This window comes from Camelus dromedarius, chromosome 23 (genome assembly GCF_036321535.1).
Source record: "Camelus dromedarius isolate mCamDro1 chromosome 23, mCamDro1.pat, whole genome shotgun sequence".
Taxonomy (NCBI): Eukaryota; Metazoa; Chordata; class Mammalia; order Artiodactyla; family Camelidae; genus Camelus; species Camelus dromedarius.
The window spans coordinates 30,159,425-30,171,769 of NC_087458.1; positions in this window are offsets into that span (position 1 = coordinate 30,159,425).

Here is a 12,345-nt window from a genome sequence, read left to right on the forward strand (position 1 = left end):
ACATGCTCAGTTCTGAGAGATAATTGTGTGTGAAAGCCGTCCTTCAACTAGCTTTTTGGGAACAGAAAGATTCTTTTCAGTTGCAAACTCCACTCCATACATATATATCGGGAGGTACAAGCTCCAACTCGGTTTTACAATGAAAACTGCATGAACGTCAAAACGGCACTAGGAAACTGACTGAGAAACCAGAGTTAAAGTTCCTCTGCAACCCGTTCCCTTTGTGCTAGATGAACGAACGTCTCTCCACATGCTCAGTTCTGAGAGATACGTGTGTGTGAAAGCCGTACTTCACCTATCTTGTTGGGAACACAAAGTTTCTTTTCAGTTGCAATCTCCACTCCATACATATATATGTGGTGGTACTACTTCCACCTTGATTTTACAGTGAAAACTGCAGGAACTTCAAACCGGCACTAGGAAACAGACTGAGAAAACATAGTAAACTTTCTCCTGCAACCAGTACCTATGTGCTAGATGAACGAACGTCTCTCCACATGCTCAGTTCTGAGAGATAATTGTGTGTGAAAACCGTCTTTCAACTAGCTTGTTTGGAACACAAAGTTACTTTTCAGTTGTAAACTCCACTCCATACATATATATGGGTAGGTACTAGCTCCAACTCGATTTTACAGTGAGAACTGCTGGAACTTCAAACCGGCACTAGGAAACAGACTGAGAAAACATAGTAAACTTTCTCCTGCAAAAAGTTCCTATGTGCTAGATGAACGAACGTCTCTCCACATGCTCAGTTCTGAGATATAAGTGTGTATGAAAGCCGCCCTTCACGTAGCTTGTTGGGAACACAAAGTTACTTTCAGTTGCCAAATCCACTCCATACATATATATGGGGAGGTACTGGCTCCAACTCGGCTTTACATTGAAAAATGCAGGAACTTCAAACCGGCACTAGGAAACAGACTGAGGAACCAGAGTAAAAGTTTCTCCTGCTACCCGTTTCCTTGGTGCTAGATGAACGAATGTCTCTCCACATGCTCAGTTCTGAGAGTTAAGTGTGTGTGAAAGCCGTCCTTCATCCAGCTGGTTGGGAACACAAAGTTTCCTTTCACTTGCAACCTCCACTCCATACATATATATCGGGAAGTACTACTTCCAACTTGGTTTTACAGTGAATACTGCAGGAACGTAAAACCGGCACTAGGAAACAGACTGAGGAACCAGAGTATAAGTTTCTCCTGCAACCCGTTCCCTTTGTGCTTGATGAACGAACGTCTCTCCACATGCTCAGTTCTGAGAGATAAGTGTGTGTGAAAGCCGTCCTTCACCTAGCTTGTTGGGACCACAAAGCTTCTTTTCAGTTGCAAACTCCTCTCCATACATATATATGGGGAGGTAAAAGCTCCAACTCGGTTTTACTGTGAAAACTGCTGGAACTTCAAACCGACACTAGGAAACAGACTGAGAAACAATAGTAAAGATTCCCCTGCAACCTGTTCCCTTTGTGCTAGATGAACGAACGTCTCTCCACATGCTCAGATCTGAGAGATAATTGTGTGTGAATGCCGTCCTTCACCTAGCTTGTAGGGAACACAAAGTTACTTTCATTTGCCAACTCCACTCCATACATATATATGGGGAGGTACTGGCTCCAAATTGGGTTTACAGTGAAAACTGCAGGAACTTGAAACCGGCACTAGAAAACAGACTGAGATACCAGATTAAAAGTTTCCCCTGCAACTCGTTCCATTTGTGCTAGATGAACGAACGTCTCTCCATATGCTGAGTTCTGAGAGATAATTGTGTGTGAAAGCCGTCTTTCACCTAGCTTGTTGGGAACACAAAGTTTCTTTTCACTTGAAAACTCCACTCCATACATATATATGGGGAGATTCTGGCTCCAAATTGGTTTTACAGTGAAAACTGCAGGAAATTCAATCAGGCACTAGGAAACAGACTGAGATACCAGAGTAAAAGTTTCTCCTGCAACCCGTTCCCTTTGTGCTAGATGAACGAACGTCTCTCCACATGCTCAGTTCTGAGAGATAAGTGTGTGTGAAAGCCGTCCTTCACCTAGCTTCTTGGGAACACAAAGTTACTTTTCAGTTGTAAACTCCAATCTATACATATATATGGGTAGGTACTAGCTCCAACTCGATTTTACAGTGGAAATTGCTGGAATTTCAAACCGGCACTAGGAAACAGTCTGAGAAACCATAGTAAAGTTTCTCCTGCCAACAGTTCCCTTTGTGCTAGATGAACGAACCTATCTCCACATGCTCAGGTCTGAGAGATAATTGTGTGTGAAAGCCGTCCTTCACCTAGCTTGTTGGGAACACAAAGTTAATTTCAGTTGCCAACTCCAGTCCATACATATATATGGGGAGGTACTGGCTCCAACTCGGCTTTACAGTGAAAACTGCAGGAACTTCAAACCGGCACTAGGAAACAGACTGAGGAACCAGAGTAAAAGTTTCTCCTGCAACCCTTTCCCTTGGTGCTAGATGAACGAACGTGTCTCCACATGCTCAGTTCTGAGAGATAACTGTGTGTGAGCGCCGTACTTCATCCAGCTGGTTGGGAAAACAAAGTTTCCTTTCACTTGCAACCTCCACTCCATACATATATATCGGGAAGTACTAGCTCCAACTTGGTTTTACAGAGAAAATTGCAGGAACGTAAAATCGGCACTAGGAAACAGACTGAGGAACCAGAGTATAAGTTTCCCCTGCAACCCGTTCCTTTGTGCTAGATGAACGAAAGTCTCTCCACTTGCTCAGTTCTGAGAGATAAGTGTGTATGAAAGCCGTCCTTCAACTTGCTTGTTTGGAACACAAAGTTTCTTTTCAGTTGCAAAATCCACTCCATACATATATATGGGGAGGTACTAGCTCCAACTCGATTTACAGTGAAAACTGCAGGAACTTCAAACCGGCACTAGAAAACAGACTGAGAATTCAGAGTAAAATTTCTCCTGCTACCCGTTCCCTTTTTGCTAAATGAACGAACGTTTCTCCAAATGCTCAGTGCTGAGAGATAATTGAGTTTGAAAGCCGTCCTTCACATAGCTTGTTGGGAACACAAAGTTTCTTTTCAGTTTCAAACCCCACTCCATACATATATATGAGTAGGTAATGGCTCCAACTTGGTTCTATAGTGAAAACTGCAGGAACTTCAAACCGGCACAAGGAAACAGACTGAGAAACCAGAGTAAAAGATACTCCTGCAACTCGTTCCTTTTGTGCTAGATGAACGAACGTTTCTCCACATGCTCAGTTCTGAGAGATAATTGTGTGTGAAAGCCGTCCTTCAACTAGCTTTTTGGGAACACAAAGATTCTTTTCAGTTGCAAACTCCACTCCATACATATATATAGGGAGGTACAAGCTCCAACTCGGTTTTACAGTGAAAATTGCAGGAACGTAATATCGGCACTAGGAAACATTCTGAGGAACCAGAGTATGAGTTTCCCCTGCAACCCTTTCCTTTGTGCTAGATTAACGAACGTCTCTCCACTTGCTCAGTTCTGAGAGATAATTGTCTGTGAAAGCCGTCCTTCAACTAGCTTGTTTGGAACACAAAGTTTCTTTTCAGTTGCAAAATCCACTCCATACATATATATGGGGAGGTTCTAGCTCAAACAGTGTGTTACAGTGAAAATTGCAGGAACTTCAAACCGGCACATTTAAACAGACTGAGAAACCAGAGTAAAGTTTCTCCTGCAAACAGTTCACTTTGTTCTAGATGAACGAACGTCTCTCCACATGCTCATATGTGAGAGATAAGTGTGTGTGAAAGACGTCCTTCACCTAGCTTGTTGGGAACACAAAGTTTCTATTCAGTTGCAAACTCCACTCCATACATATATATCGGGAGGTACTAGCTCCAACTCGGTTTTACAGTGAAAACTGCAGGAACGTCAAACCGGCACTAGGAAACATAGTGAGAAACCAGAGTAAAAGTTTCGCCTGAAAAACTTTCCCTTTGTTCTAGATGAACGAACGTCTCTCCACATGCTCAGTTCTGAGAGATAAGTGTGTGTGAAAGCCAAATTTCACCTAGCTTGTTGGGAACACAAAGTTTCTTTTCAGTTGCAAACTCCACTCCATACATATATATGGGTAGGTACTGGCTCCAACTTGGTTTTACAGTGAAAACTGCAGGAACTTCAAACCGGCACTAGGAAACAGACTGAGAAAACAGAGTAAAAGTTACTCCTGCAACTCGTTCATTTTGTGCTAGATGAACGAACGTTTCTCCACATGCTCAGTTCGGAGAGATAATTGTGTGGGAAAGCCGTCCTTCAATTATCTTGTTGGGAACACAAAGTTTCTTTTCTGTTGCAAACCCCTCTCCATACATATATATGAGTAGGTAATGGCTTCAACTTGGTTCTATAGTGAAAACTGCAGGAACATCAAACCGGCACAAGGAAACAGACTGAGAAACCAGAGTAAAAGATACTCCTGCAACTCGTTCTTTTTGTGCTAGATGAACGAACATTTCTCCACATGCTCAGTTCTGAGAGATAATTGTGTGTGAAAGCCGTCCTTCAACTAGCTTTTTGGGAACACAAAGATTCTTTTCAGTTGCAAACTCCACTCCATACATATATATCGGGAGGTACAAGCTCCAACTCGGTTTTACAATGAAAACTGCATGAACGTCAAAACGGCACTAGGAAACTGACTGAGAAACCAGAGTTAAAGTTCCTCTGCAACCCGTTCCCTTTGTGCTAGATGAACGAACGTCTCTCCACATGCTCAGTTCTGAGAGATAATTGTGTGTGAAAACCGTCCTTCAACTAGCTTGTTTGGAACACAAAGTTACTTTTCAGTTGTAAACTCCACTCCATACATATATATGGGTAGGTACTAGCTCCAACTCGATTTTACAGTGAGAACTGCTGGAACTTCAAACCGGCACTAGGAAACAGACTGAGAACCCAGAGTAAAGTTTCTCCTGCAACCAGTTCCTATGTGCTAGATGAACGAACGTCTCTCCACATGCTCAGTTCTGAGAGATAAGTGTTTGTGAAAGCCGTCCTTCACTTAGATTGTTGGGAACAAAAATTTTCTTTTCAGTTGTAACCTCCACTCCATACAGATATATCGGGAGATACTAGATCCAACTCTGTTTTGCAGTGAAAAATGCATGAACGTCAAGCCGGCACTAGGAAACAGACTGAGGATCCAGAGTATAAGTTTCCCCTGCAACCAGTTCCTTTGTGCTAGATGAGCGAACGTCTCTCCACATGCTCAGTTCTGAGAGGTCAGTGTGTGTGAAAGCCTTACTTCACCTAGATGGTTGGGAAAACAAAGTTTCTTTTCAGTTGCAAACTCCACTCCATACATATATATGTGAAGGTAATAGATCCAACTCGGATTTCCAGTGAAAAATTCAGGAACTTCAACCCGTCAGTAGGAAACAGACTGAGAAACCAGAGTATAAGTTTCTCCTGCAACCCGTTCCATTTGTGCTAGATAAACGATCGTCTCTCCACATGCTCAGTTCAGAGATAAGTGTGTGGGAAAGCCGTCCTTCACCTAGCTTGTTGGGAACAGAAAGTTTCTTTTCAGTTGCAAACTCCACTCCATACATATATATGTGGTGGTACCAGCTCCAACATGATTTTACAGTGAAAACTGCAGGAACTTCAAACCGGCACTAGGAAACAGACTGAGGAACCAGAGTATAAGTTTCCCTTGCAACCCATTCCCTTTGTGCTAGATGAACGAACGTCTGTCCACATGCTCAGTTCTGAGAGATAATTGTGTGTGAAAGCCGCAATTCACCTAGCTTGTTGGGAACACAATGTTACTTTTCAGTTGTAAACTCCACTCCATACATATATACGGGTCGGTACTAGCTCCAACTCTATTTTACAGTGAAAATTGCTGGAACTTCAAACCAGCACTAGGAAACAGACTGAGAAACCATAGTAAAGTTTCTCCTGCAAACAGTTCCCTTTGTGCTAGATGAACGAACGTCTCTCCACATGCTCAGATCTGAGAGATAAGTGTGTCTGAAAGCCGTCCTTCAAATTGCTTATTTGGAACACAAAGTTTCTTTTCAGTTGCAAACTCCACTCCATACATATATATGTGGAGGTACTGGATCCAACTTGTTTTTACAGTGAAAACTGCAGGAACTTCAAACCGGCACTAGGAAACAGACTGGGAAACCAGAGTAAAAGATTCTCCTGCAAACACTTCCCTTTGTGCTAGATGAACGAACGTCTCTCCACATGCTACGTTCTGAGAGATAAGTGTGTGTGAAAGCCGTACTTCACCTATCTTGTAGGGAACACAAAGTTTCTTTACATTTGCTAACTCCACTCCATGCATTTATATCGGGAGGTACTAGCTCCAACTTGGTTTTACAGAGAAAACTGCAGGAACGTCAAACCAGCACTAGGAAACAGACTGAGAAACCAGAGTAAAAGTTTCTCCTGAAAAACTTTCCTTTTGTGCTAGATGAACGAACGTCTCTCCACATGCTCAGTTCTGAGAGATAAGTGTGGGTGAAAGCCGAATTTCACCTAGCTTGTTGGGAACACAATGTTTCTTTTCAGTTGCAAACTCCACTCCATACATATATATGGAGAGGTACTTGCTCCAAGTTGGTTTTACAGTGAAAATTGCAGGAACTTCAAACCGGCACTAGGAAAAAGACTGAGGAACCTGTGTATATGTTTCACCTTCAACCCATTCGCTTTATGCTAGATGAACGAACGTCTATCCAAATGCTCAGTTCTGAGAGATAAGTGTGTGTGAAAGCCGTCCTTCACCTAGCTTGTTGGGAACACAAAATTTCTTTTAAGTTGCAAATTCCATTCCATAAATTTATATTGGGAAGTACTGGCTCCAACTTGGTTTTACATTGAAAACTGCCGGAACTTCAAACCGGCACTAGGAAACAGACTGAGAAACCAGAGTAAAAGTTTCTCCTGCAACCCGTTCCATTTGTGCTTGATGAAAGAACGTCTCTCCACATGTTCAGTTGTGAGAGATAAGTGTGTGTTAAAGCCGTCCTTCACGTAGCTTGTTGGGAACACAAAGTTTCTTTTCAGTTGCAAACTCCAATCCATACATATATATTTGGAGGTACAAGCTCCAACTTGATTTTACAGTGATAACTGCAGGAACTTCAACCCGGCACTAGGAAACAGAGTGAAGAACCAGAGTATAAGTTTCCCCTACAACCCGTTTCCTTTCTGCTAGATGAACGATCGTCTCTCCACATGCTCATATCTGAGAGATAAGTGTGTCTGAAAGCCTTCCTTCACCTAGCTTGTTTGGAAACAAAGTTTATTTCAGTTGCAAACTCCACTCCATACATATATATGGGGAGGTACAAGCTCCAACTCGATTTTACTGAGAAAACTGCTGGAACTTCAAACCGACACTAGGAAACAACAGTCGAGCGCTGCGTTGTTTATCAAAACATCACATTGTACACCTAAATATATACAGTTTTTATTTGTCAAAAAAAAGATCTGAGAGATAATTGTGTGTGAAAGCCGTCCTTCATCTAGCTTCTTGGGAACACAAAGTTACTTTTCAATTGTAAACTCAATCCATACATATATTTGGGTATGTACTAGCTCCAACTCGATTTTACAGTGAAAACTGCTGGAACTTCAAACCGGCACTAGGAAAAGACTGAGAAACCATAGTAAAGTTTCTCCTGCCAACAGTTCCCTTTGTACTAGATGAACGAACGTCTCTCCACATGCTCAGATCTGAGAGATAATTGTTTGTGAAAGCCGCCCTTCACCTAGCTTGTTGGGAACACAAAGTTACTTTCAGTTGCCAACACCACTCCATACATATATATGGGGAGGTACTGGTTCCAACTCGGTTTTACAGTGAAAACTGCAGGAACTTCAAAACGGCACTAGGAAACAGACTGAAGAACCAGAGTAAAAGTTTCTCCTGCAACCCGTTCCATTGGTGCTAGATGAACGAACGTGTCTCCACATGCTCTGTTGTGAGAGATAACTGTGTGTGCGTGCCGTACTTCATCCAGCTGGTTGGGAACACAAAGTTTCCTTTCATTTGCAACCTCCACTCCATACATATATATCGGTAAGTACTAGCTCCAAATTGGTTTTACTGTGAAAACTGCAGGAACGTAAAATCGGCACTAGGAAACAGACTGAGAACCCAGAGTAAAGTTCCTCCTGCAACCAGTTCCTATGTGCTAGATGAACGAACGTCTCTCCACATGCTCAGTTCTGAGAGATAAGTGTGTGTGAATGCCGTCCTTCACCTAGCTTGTTGGGAACAAAAAGTTTCTTTTCAGTTGTAACCTCCACTCCATACATATATATCGGGAGGTACTAGATCCAACTCTGTTTTGCAGTGAAAACTGCATGAACGTCAAACCGGCACTAGGAAACAGACTGAGGAACCAGAGTATAAGTTTCCCCGGCAACCAGTTCCTTTGTGCTAGATGAGCGAACGTCTCTCCACATGATCAGTTCTGAGATGTCAGTGTGTGTGAAAGCCTTTCTTCAACTAGATGGTTGGGAAAACAAAGTTTCTTTTCAGTTGCAAACTCCACTCCATACATATATATATGGAGGTACTAGATCCAACTCGGATTTCCAGTGAAAACTGCAGGAACTTCAACCCGTCAGTAGGAAACAGACTGAGAAACCAGAGTATAAGTTTCTCCTGCAACCCGTTCCATTTGTGCTAGATAAACGATCGTCTCTCCACATGATCAGTTCAGAGATAAGTGTGTGGGAAAGCCGTCCTTCATCTAGCTTGTTGGGAACACAAATTTTCTTTTCAGTTGCAAACTCCACTAAATACATATATATGTGGATGTACCAGCTCCAACATGATTTTACAGTGAAAACTGCAGGAACTTCAAACCGGCACTAGGAAACAGACTGAGGAACCAGAGTTTAAGTTTCTCCTACAACCCGTTTCCTTTCTGCTAGATGAACGATCGTCTCTCCACATGCTCATATCTGAAAGATAAGTGTGTCTGAAAGCCTTCCTTCAACTAGCTTGTTTGGAAAACAAAGTTTATTTCAGTTGCAAACTCCACTCCATACATATATATGGGGAGGTACAAGCTCCAACTCGATTTTACCGTGAAAACTGCTGGAACTTCAAACCGACACTAGGAAACAGACTGAGAAACAATACTAAAGTTTCTCCTGCATCCAGTTCCCTTTGTGCTAGATGAACGAACGTCTCTCCACATGCTCAGATCTGAGAGATAATTGTGTGTGAAAGCCGTCCTTCACCTAGCTTCTTGGGAACACAAAGTTACTTTTCAGTTGTAAACTCCAATCCATACATATATATATCGGTAGGTACTAGCTCCAACTCGATTTTACTGTGAAAACTGCTGGAACTTCAAACCGGCACTAGGAAACAGACTGAGAACCCAGAGTAAAATTTCTCCTGCAAAAAGTTCCTATGTGCTTGATGAACGAACGTCTCTCCACATGCTCAGTTCTGAGATATAAGTGTGTATGAAAGCCGTCCTTCACCTAGCTTTTTGGGAACACAAAGTTACTTTCAGTTGCCAACTCCACTCCATACATATATATGGGGAGGTACTGGCTCCAACTCGGCTTTACATTGAAAAGTGCAGGAACTTCAAACCGGCACTAGGAAACAGACTGAGAACCCAGAGTAAAGTTTCTCCTGCAACCAGTTCCTATGTGCTAGATGAACGAATGTCTCTCCATATGCTCAGTTCTGAGAGATAAGTGTTTGTGAAAGCCGTCCTTCACTTAGATTGTTGGGAACAAAAAGTTTCTTTTCAGTTGTAACCTCCACTCCATTCATATATATCGGGAGGTACTAGATCCAACTCTGTTTTGCTGTGAAAACTGCATGAACGTCAAACCGGCACTAGGAAACAGACAGAGGATCCAGAGTATAAATTTCCCCGGCAACCAGTTCCTTTGTGCTAGATGTGCGAACGTCTCTCCACATGCTCAGTTCTGAGAGGTCAGTGTGTGTGAAAGCCTTACTTCACCTAGATGGTTGGAAAAACAAAGTTTCTTTTCAGTTGCAAACTCCACTCCATACATATATATGTGGAGGTACTAGATCCAACTCGGATTTCCAGTGAAAAATGCAGGAACTTCAACCCGTCAGTAGGAAACAGACTGAGAAACCATAGTATAAGTTTCTCCTGCAACCCGTTCCATTTGTGCTAGATAAACGATCGTCTCTCCACATGCTCAGTTCAGAGATAAGTGTGTGGGAAAGCCGTCCTTCATCTAGCTTGTTGGGAACACAAATTTTCTTTTCAGTTGCAAACTCCACTAAATACATATATATGTGGATGTACCAGCTCCAACATGATTTTACAGTGAAAACTGCAGGAACTTCAAACCGGCACTAGGAAACAGACTGAGGAACCAGAGTTTAAGTTTCTCCTACAACCCGTTTCCTTTCTGCTAGATGAACGATCGTCTCTCCACATGCTCATATCTGAAAGATAAGTGTGTCTGAAAGCCTTCCTTCAACTAGCTTGTTTGGAAAACAAAGTTTATTTCAGTTGCAAACTCCACTCCATACATATATATGGGGAGGTACAAGCTCCAACTCGATTTTACCGTGAAAACTGCTGGAACTTCAAACCGACACTAGGAAACAGACTGAGAAACAATACTAAAGTTTCTCCTGCATCCAGTTCCCTTTGTGCTAGATGAACGAACGTCTCTCCACATGCTCAGATCTGAGAGATAATTGTGTGTGAAAGCCGTCCTTCACCTAGCTTCTTGGGAACACAAAGTTACTTTTCAGTTGTAAACTCCAATCCATACATATATATATCGGTAGGTACTAGCTCCAACTCGATTTTACTGTGAAAACTGCTGGAACTTCAAACCGGCACTAGGAAACAGACTGAGAACCCAGAGTAAAATTTCTCCTGCAAAAAGTTCCTATGTGCTTGATGAACGAACGTCTCTCCACATGCTCAGTTCTGAGATATAAGTGTGTATGAAAGCCGTCCTTCACCTAGCTTTTTGGGAACACAAAGTTACTTTCAGTTGCCAACTCCACTCCATACATATATATGGGGAGGTACTGGCTCCAACTCGGCTTTACATTGAAAAGTGCAGGAACTTCAAACCGGCACTAGGAAACAGACTGAGAACCCAGAGTAAAGTTTCTCCTGCAACCAGTTCCTATGTGCTAGATGAACGAATGTCTCTCCATATGCTCAGTTCTGAGAGATAAGTGTTTGTGAAAGCCGTCCTTCACTTAGATTGTTGGGAACAAAAAGTTTCTTTTCAGTTGTAACCTCCACTCCATTCATATATATCGGGAGGTACTAGATCCAACTCTGTTTTGCTGTGAAAACTGCATGAACGTCAAACCGGCACTAGGAAACAGACAGAGGATCCAGAGTATAAATTTCCCCGGCAACCAGTTCCTTTGTGCTAGATGTGCGAACGTCTCTCCACATGCTCAGTTCTGAGAGGTCAGTGTGTGTGAAAGCCTTACTTCACCTAGATGGTTGGAAAAACAAAGTTTCTTTTCAGTTGCAAACTCCACTCCATACATATATATGTGGAGGTACTAGATCCAACTCGGATTTCCAGTGAAAAATGCAGGAACTTCAACCCGTCAGTAGGAAACAGACTGAGAAACCATAGTATAAGTTTCTCCTGCAACCCGTTCCATTTGTGCTAGATAAACGATCGTCTCTCCACATGCTCAGTTCAGAGATAAGTGTGTGGGAAAGCCGTCCTTCACCTAGCTTGTTGGGAACAGAAAGTTTCTTTTCAGTTGCAAACTCCACTCCATACATATATATGTGGAGGTACCAGCTAGAACATGATTTTACAGTGAAAACTACAGGAACTTCAAACCGGCACTAGGAAACAGACTGAGGAACCAGAGTATAAGTTTCCCTTGCAACCCATTCCCTTTGTGCTAGATGAACGAACGTCTGTCCACATGCTCAGTTCTGAGAGATAAGTGTGTGTGAAAGCCGTACTTCACCTATCTTGTTGGGAACACAAAGTTTCTTTTCAGTTGCAAACTCCACTCCATACATATATATCGGGAGGTACTAGCTCCAACATGGTTTTACAGAGAAAACTGCAGGAACGTCAAACCAGCACTAGGAAACAGACTGAGAAACCAGAGTAAAAGTTTCTCCTGCAACCCGTTCCATTTGTGCTTGATGAACGAACATCTCTCCATATGTTCAGTTCTGAGAGATAAGTGTGTGTGAAAGCCGTCCTTCACGTAGCTTGTTGGGAACACAAAGTTTCTTTTCTGTTGAAAACTCCAATTCATACATATATATTTGGAGGTACAAGCTCCAACTTGATTTTACAGTGATAACTGCAGGAACTTCAAACCGGCACTAGGAAACAGAGTGAAGAACCAGAGT